At 39.7% G+C, this 7241-nt stretch overlaps 1 long non-coding RNA gene across 1 annotated transcript; it reads left to right on the forward strand.

The window, feature by feature from the left end:
- Positions 1 to 2374: 2374 nt before the first annotated feature.
- On the forward strand, positions 2375 to 6058 carry LOC119086455. Its single transcript, XR_005089734.1, has 2 exons — positions 2375 to 2488; positions 5688 to 6058. It is a non-coding gene; the product is annotated as an uncharacterized LOC119086455 (long non-coding RNA).
- Positions 6059 to 7241: the final 1183 nt, after the last annotated feature.

Raw genomic sequence — 7241 nt, forward strand, 5'->3', positions numbered from 1 at the left:
TGGTTGGGGTCAATAAAGAACTGTTAGTCAGGATTTAGTTCAACCACAAATGACAGAAACTACAAATAGGACAGTGACACCCCTGCTGCTGGTGTGTGTGTGTGTGTGTGTGTGTGTGTGTGTGTGTGTGTGTGTGTGTGATTTTAACCTGGAGAAAAGCAATTGAATACAGGAACAGTGGCTTTTGATCACCAACACTCCTTTGGTCTTCATATTTTATCATCCTTCAAATGCTCTCATGAACAATTTTGGCTGTTCCTGCCATCCTTCTGCATCCCAGGCAGCCTACTGAGGGGAAGAAAGGGGGGTCGGTGAGGGGGGAAATAAAACATAACAAAACGAACAATGAGATATCTTTTAGGAAGGTTTGATGGCTTGATGAAAGCTGTCATGTGACGTTTCTTTGTTGTTCCCTAAGACGGTCATGTGATCAAACTTCACTACAATGCTGAGCAGTAAAGGAAGGGCTAAGCCACGCCATGTCCTGCAGCTATGAGGTTGGGTTTGTTTCTCTTTTGATTGCTCCATTTTTGCTTTGTGGAATATAGCTATCATCCTGTGGAGGTTTGGGTTCAGCTCTCCTCTACATGGTAATTTCCACATATTTCCCAATATGCTTAGAGTTTGTGCCTATTTCATCCCCCCACACTCCCTTCTAGGCCTTACCCTTGGCTTATCAGATTATATGCTTCTGAGAATCAAAGCTATTCATTCCTTTTAATCACCCAGAGACTCCATCAATTATTTGTCATATATAAACATATACATTATATCTAGATAGATAGATAGATCACAATTGTGCATCTTAAGTTGAATTTGAAATTTTTAAACATATGAAGTGAATTGACAGCAACTAACAACGCAAAATACTCACAGTTAGTCACTGTGTCTTGTAATTTAGTTCGTTGGGAGTGTAAATTGGTTTTCCTGCAAGGGCAGTAAGGAGAAGCAGTACCTTTCTTGGGTTTCAGAAAACAGGAAGTGTCTATAAAGGGTCTGGCATTGTCACAGTAAAAGGAACAGGGAACAGAGACAGGCTGCCTGCATCCAGACCAAATGGTTGCCCCTTGCTAGATGTATGAATCTGGAAAGTTTTTTAATATGTCCATTTCTTCATCTCACATAACAGAGATAGATACCAATTAGGACAGGCTGCCATGGTGTCCAGGATTAAGAGCCCTGTGAAACTAATAAAGCTTTGGTGGACTACTGACCTCACCTTTGATGCCACCAGGCCCTTGGGAGTACTTCTAACAATCCATATACATGCTCAGCTCATATACTTGTGAAACCCTGAAAATGCAAGATTGTTAAACATAATTTCTTGATGTGGGCCTCAAACTGTATCAGCTTTATTACTTACAAAATCTAAAACTGCCACCCTTTCCCTGTGGTCAGGTCTTCATTGTAGTAACAGCAGTACAGGCCTGGTACTGGCAGAAAGTCAATTATTAGACACCCTTTAAAGAAGCTGGGGCACTTGTTTCAACATGCAAGCCCTTGGCACATCTATAATAATATACGCAACATATGCTAAAAGTATGTTTTGAGTGGGCTCAGTGGGTGGAAGCATTAGCCAACACACATGATGACCTGAGGTAGATACTCAGGAGGCACATGCTGGAAAAAGTACCCACTCTCTCAAGTTATCCTCTGAGTTCCACATATGCTCTGTGGCATGTGAATAGCCACCCTTGCACACTAACTAGATAGATAGATAGATAGATAGATAGATAGATAGATAGATAGATAGATAGATAGAAAAACTCTGTTAAAAGGGGTAACACTTCACATCAGATGCTTTCCCAGAATTAAGTTTCTAGAGGGGAGAACTCGAGGCTTTCCCCTTCATAAAGACACTCTTTGGAGACGGGGCTCCAACAGTCTCCATTCATTTCAAGCTTCTCGGGTGATTGTCACGTGCCTTACAAGTTGAACTGCTCCAGTCTAAAGTTACTTCCTACTCTGGAGTTCTAATTTTAAACTCCATAACTCTGTTTCTGGAATTAGCAGTCAAAGGCTAAGGGAACCTGAGACACGAGGCTTCCTTTGCAGAGCTAGTACAGCATGGGTCTATGCTTTCTTTTAAGAGAAAAAGAGTGGAGAAATGCAAATTTGGCATCTCACGGAAAGTGAAAACAACTTGTCTGAAAAGGTTCAGACTCGTCAACCATTTGTCTCCCATCAGTAGCTTTTCAAGAATTAAACAGATCATTCCACTTCATCTCTCTGCTGAGGAGTCTAAGGGTAGAGACCTGGTAACGTTCAGCAGTGTGGGTTTCATTAGCCCCAAGCAAGCTGTGGTTCCTGTGGAGACAGAAAGGGTAGCAGCAGTTACTGGCAGTTACCCTTCCCCAGTCTCCCTACCACATGTTCCACGTTCTACGAATTCAGTTGACTTCAACAGTCCTGCCACAGAGAAGTGGCCTTCGTAAAAGAAAAAAAAAAGAATCCACACAGCTGACATGTGGTGGGGATTTAAACCCAGGTATGGCTGAATTCAGTTTACTTCGTTTTCCTTAACACTGTGCTGCATGATGCCATGAACTTGTGTGTTAAGATGATATTCAAAGCTGAAATTTAAAGGGATATGATAAAACAATAGATCAGAACCAATTAATCATCCTCTTTCTTTTCTCCCCATACATAGTACCACATAATCTTTTTTAAAACTTTTATCTGTGTGTTTATGTACATAGGCTTAATTTATTTGTGTGTGATGTGGAAATCGGTGTCTACCACTATCATTCTTTATGTTATCATTTGAATCAGAGCCTCTATCTGAAGGTGACTCTCACCAACTGGTTAGACTAGATAGCCATGGAGCTCAAGAATCTGCCTGTCTCCACCATCGCAACACAAAGGTTACAGATAGATATGATTATGTCAGTTCTTACATGGGTTCTGGGGATATGATCTCATGTCCTCATGTTTATATGACAGGCCCTTGACTAACTAAGCCATCGCCCCAGACCAGAACTCATATTATTTTAAATGCCAAAGTATATGTATTAAAATCTCTCTCTTCTCCATTCCTCCCTCTCCCCACTCATCTCGCTCTGTCTCTCAGTGTCTGTGTCTCTGTCTGCCTGTCTGGCCCTGCCCCCTTTTCTCTCTCTCTCTCTCTCTCTCTCTCTCTCTCTCTCTCTCTCTCTCTCTCTCTCTCTCTCACACACACACACACACACACACACACACACACACACACACATATACACACTGCTTTTTCTCTTTGGATCCACTGAATGATGTCGTCATACTACACAGCTATCCATGATCAAAGGAGGCACTTCCTTCTTCCGTCCAGTATTAAAGAACAGCACTGTAACTAAATTTCTGTGGCTATGGTTGTTTGTATTTTTAGGCATTTGTGTTCAGGCTACATTTCCGTGTGGACACTAGCAAATGTCTTCCAAGTTTCAGTCTAGGTCTGTGACTCAGTGGCTGCTGGTCTGATGTTTCAGGGACCTGGTGCTTGTGTGCCTAGTATCATGGTCTTCATCTTGTAGCATATTGGTGACATCATTTATTCTTGACAAAGTGGGAAAAGATGAAGTTTCCAAAGTAGTCAACATACCTAGCACCGCTTTTTTAAAAAGTATAATCTGGGGCCATTTCCATTCCAATAAAGTTTTTTTGAGCAAATTCAAATGCATGGTCCATTCACATTACTGAATCTGGAATGACATAAGTTGGATGAATTGTCAACAGAAACACGATTTTCTCTCATAGTTCTGAACACCTGAAGTCCAAGATCAAGGTGTTGGAAGATTACATACATGGAAGGACTGCTTTCTGTCTCATAGCTGGTGGCACCTCGCTGTGTCTGCATATGATAGAAGAGAAAAAGGTCTGGCCTGGACATTTTTAATGAGAACTAGAATGTCATTATGGAGGAATGAAAACTTTCAACTGAATAACCTCTCAAAGACCCCTCACCTCTTGTACCACCTCCTAATGATGTATGATTTCAAGAATTTTTACATAGACACAGACGTTGAGACCATAATAGGCATCCTGACCCTTGGGAGCAATGTAGTTCACATTTGGGGAGGAGAGGAACCTTCAACTTCCTCTGCTAGTGTTTCATGAGAATTTCTGTTTCAGTTCCGAAGACTTACATGTTTGTGGCCTCTCCGCTGCCACCATAGAAGATCAGAATTGTATAGGGAATGAAAAAGTACTTATAGCATTTCACTGTCTCATTTCTCCCATCCTTCAGTTAGAGCAAGTCACTATGGAGACCTGATCAAGGACCTCTCTCAGTTCTTATAGCTGTACCAACAGATGGTAGCACCAAGAAGAAATTGCATTGGTACTTTAATCACCAGCCCATGGGGTGAGAACAGAGGCTGAGCAGTTGCACAGCTACCAGACAGACCTCCAAGAAGAGACAGAACATAATTTTATAAAGCTATTTATAAATCCAGAACACTGATGAATGTCAAAGCACTTTTTGATCAAAGCTGAGACAAGCAAAGTTCATTGATAAAAGTTCAGTCTTACTCTCTTCCCCAGTTAAAATAAAGCCTGTTTGGCAAGAGTCATGGACATGAAAATCTTACTCAGTGTTCCTGGACTATGCTCTCTTCCTAACCCAGACAAGAAACTTGTACTTCTTCCTATGTAGAATATCTGCAACAGTATACTGAAAGTCCCAGAAGAGAAGAGATCCTGCCAGACGATCCACAGGGATTGTTAGTCGTTTAAAACATACTTATGAAGTATGGTTGTAGTGGTACACACAGGTAATTCTACGATTATGGGTACTAGAGTAGGAGGATTGCTATTTTGAGGCCAAGCCTGAGCTTACATAGCAAGATGCTACTTACAGAAAGATATGATGGAAATATAGGTAAGTAGGAAGATGATAGATTGACAAAAGATAGATAGATAGATAGATAGATAGATAGATAGATGCATTCTTTATTTCTCTAAACCCAAGGAAAATGATAACAAATTGCCACTTCTGAATTTAGTGTTCAGTATTCAGCATCAGAACAAGTAACTTTTTGAGGTTATGTGTAAAAAGAAACATAAAATAACCATACAAACAAGTAATTTTAAATTTGGACACTATTATATGCTGAGATATACTAATTCTGAAAGCTTTTGAACAATTCTGTGGAAATGATTGGATCTATCATTGAATTTTCAGTAAAAAACAAAAGGGTTGACAACAGTAAAAGTCAACAATAATATTTTGACTATTCAACATTAGCCACATGCTACGTGGCTTCATGTATGTATGTGACTTAAATGAATGTAAATTCCAAATTGGTGCACTGGATCAGGTTTGGAAACTTTCTTGGAGAACAGAATTAATTGATCAATGATAAAAGAAAAAAAAATTCAGAAAAATTGATGTAAATTTCTCATAAAAAGTCCAACGTACCCTGCCTCAAAAAAATCAAAAAAAAGTCCAACAATAAAACCATGTTATTTTTTTTTAATTTGTTTTCTTCTGGGACTAGATTGACTTGCTCTCTTCCAGATTCAAATTTAGTTCCAAGTGTCTGCATCAGGTGACTCAAAACCGCCAGACACTCCAGCTCCAGAACATCTGTCTCCCTCTTCTGGCCTGGCTGTGTACCTGCACACACATGGTAGACACACAACACAACCATACATAGGTACAGACATAAAAATAAAATACTTTTAAATACTTTTTTTCTTGTCTCCTTCAGGGTTCATCAGAGACTGATTTTTCAGAAGAGAGAGAGAAGTCCCTTTATGTCTGTAAGAGAACTTTTCAGTGAAAAATGTCACAGAGAGAAATCACCTGAAGATTTCAATAGCCAAACAAAATCATAGACTTTTACACACATATTTGACTATCTAAACCCATGTTGCTTTTTGTAGTGTTCGGATTGGTAGATAAAAAGATGAATGTGCGTTGCAATTTGTTGGGACCTTTTGATCTGTAGAAGTCACGATCTTTACTGGCCTCAGCAGGATGTACACAGGGTGCCCGAGATATTTGATTCAATAAGCGCTTGTCTTACTGTACTTGAGTACAGTGGTTCCCAACTTTTCAGGAATAAATGCCTTAAGCAGACCATTTGTATTGTTTCTCAAGGGGGAAGGCATTAAGGATGTGTGTGTGTGTGTGTGTGTGTGTGTGTGTGTGTGTGTGTGTGTAGAAAGTGGGAGAGAAAGGGGGAAATCTATCACTGAATTTTCCTATTTTGATTGTCAACATCTATAGCCAGGGTATGCAGACTAGAAGATTATCGGAACTACATTTACACAACATCTTTCTGAGATGTTCTTGATACACTGCAGCTGTGTCTTCTTTTCTCTGTGCAACCTTCAAAACCATTCCAGAAAGTACAGACTCACTGGGACTTGGGGAAGTGCTCCATAAACTCAAAAAAGAACCTCTTTCTACTGAGCATTTTCTGGGCCATGGGGAACTTTGTTAACCCGCATATTTGCATTCAACCTTCCATACTGGTTGCTATTTGGTCTCCTATCCCATCTCATTCTTATTTAAGAGAAGCAAGTAGTTCAACTAGAGGACAAATTACTCATGCGGCTTAACTGTGCAGAGCAGAGAAAAAAAGTGAAGTCAAGTTTGTCCTTAAACGCAGCAAGGAAAACTTGGCTGGCCAGCTAACTCTAAAAAGCAAAGGGATCAATTCTGATATATTGTTGAAGTGATAAGAAGCGATCTCCCTTTAAATGACAGAGTGCAGAGTGGGTTGGGAACAAGTGGATCGTTTCACAGAGAAACAGTCAGAGGCAAAGACTGAATTAGTTTGCTCACATGTATGGGGGGGGGGCATTCTGAGGGCAGGCACTGGAAACCTCCACTCCAGTCTAAGGCTGTATCACAAATGTTTTCTCAGGAGAATGGAAATTTAATTTTTTCAAACCATTGGAGCTCAGCCTCTTAAAGTAAGCTAAAAAGTCGTGCCTGATAAATCCACTACTCGTGAGCTCTCTGCTCTTATTTTCAGAGACTAGTATTAAATGTATGTAAATATCAAATGTTATAATTATTGTATGGCATTGTTATGGCCAGTGCTGTTGCAGTAGGTAAAAACATAGACCTATAGAATATATAGTAGTATGCCCTTAACTTTTTTAAAAAATTCAAAAAAATCTAAAATTTATTGATTCACTGATTCATTCACCCCTTCAAAATTAAGCAATATAAATTAAATTTGATTCTACAAATAAAATGGGACTATTGAAAATTATCAGTCCAAGAAGCTGCTGTGGGTGATTACTCTTAG

Source organism: Peromyscus leucopus, chromosome 22, assembly GCF_004664715.2.
Source record: "Peromyscus leucopus breed LL Stock chromosome 22, UCI_PerLeu_2.1, whole genome shotgun sequence".
NCBI classification, from domain to species: domain Eukaryota; kingdom Metazoa; phylum Chordata; class Mammalia; order Rodentia; family Cricetidae; genus Peromyscus; species Peromyscus leucopus.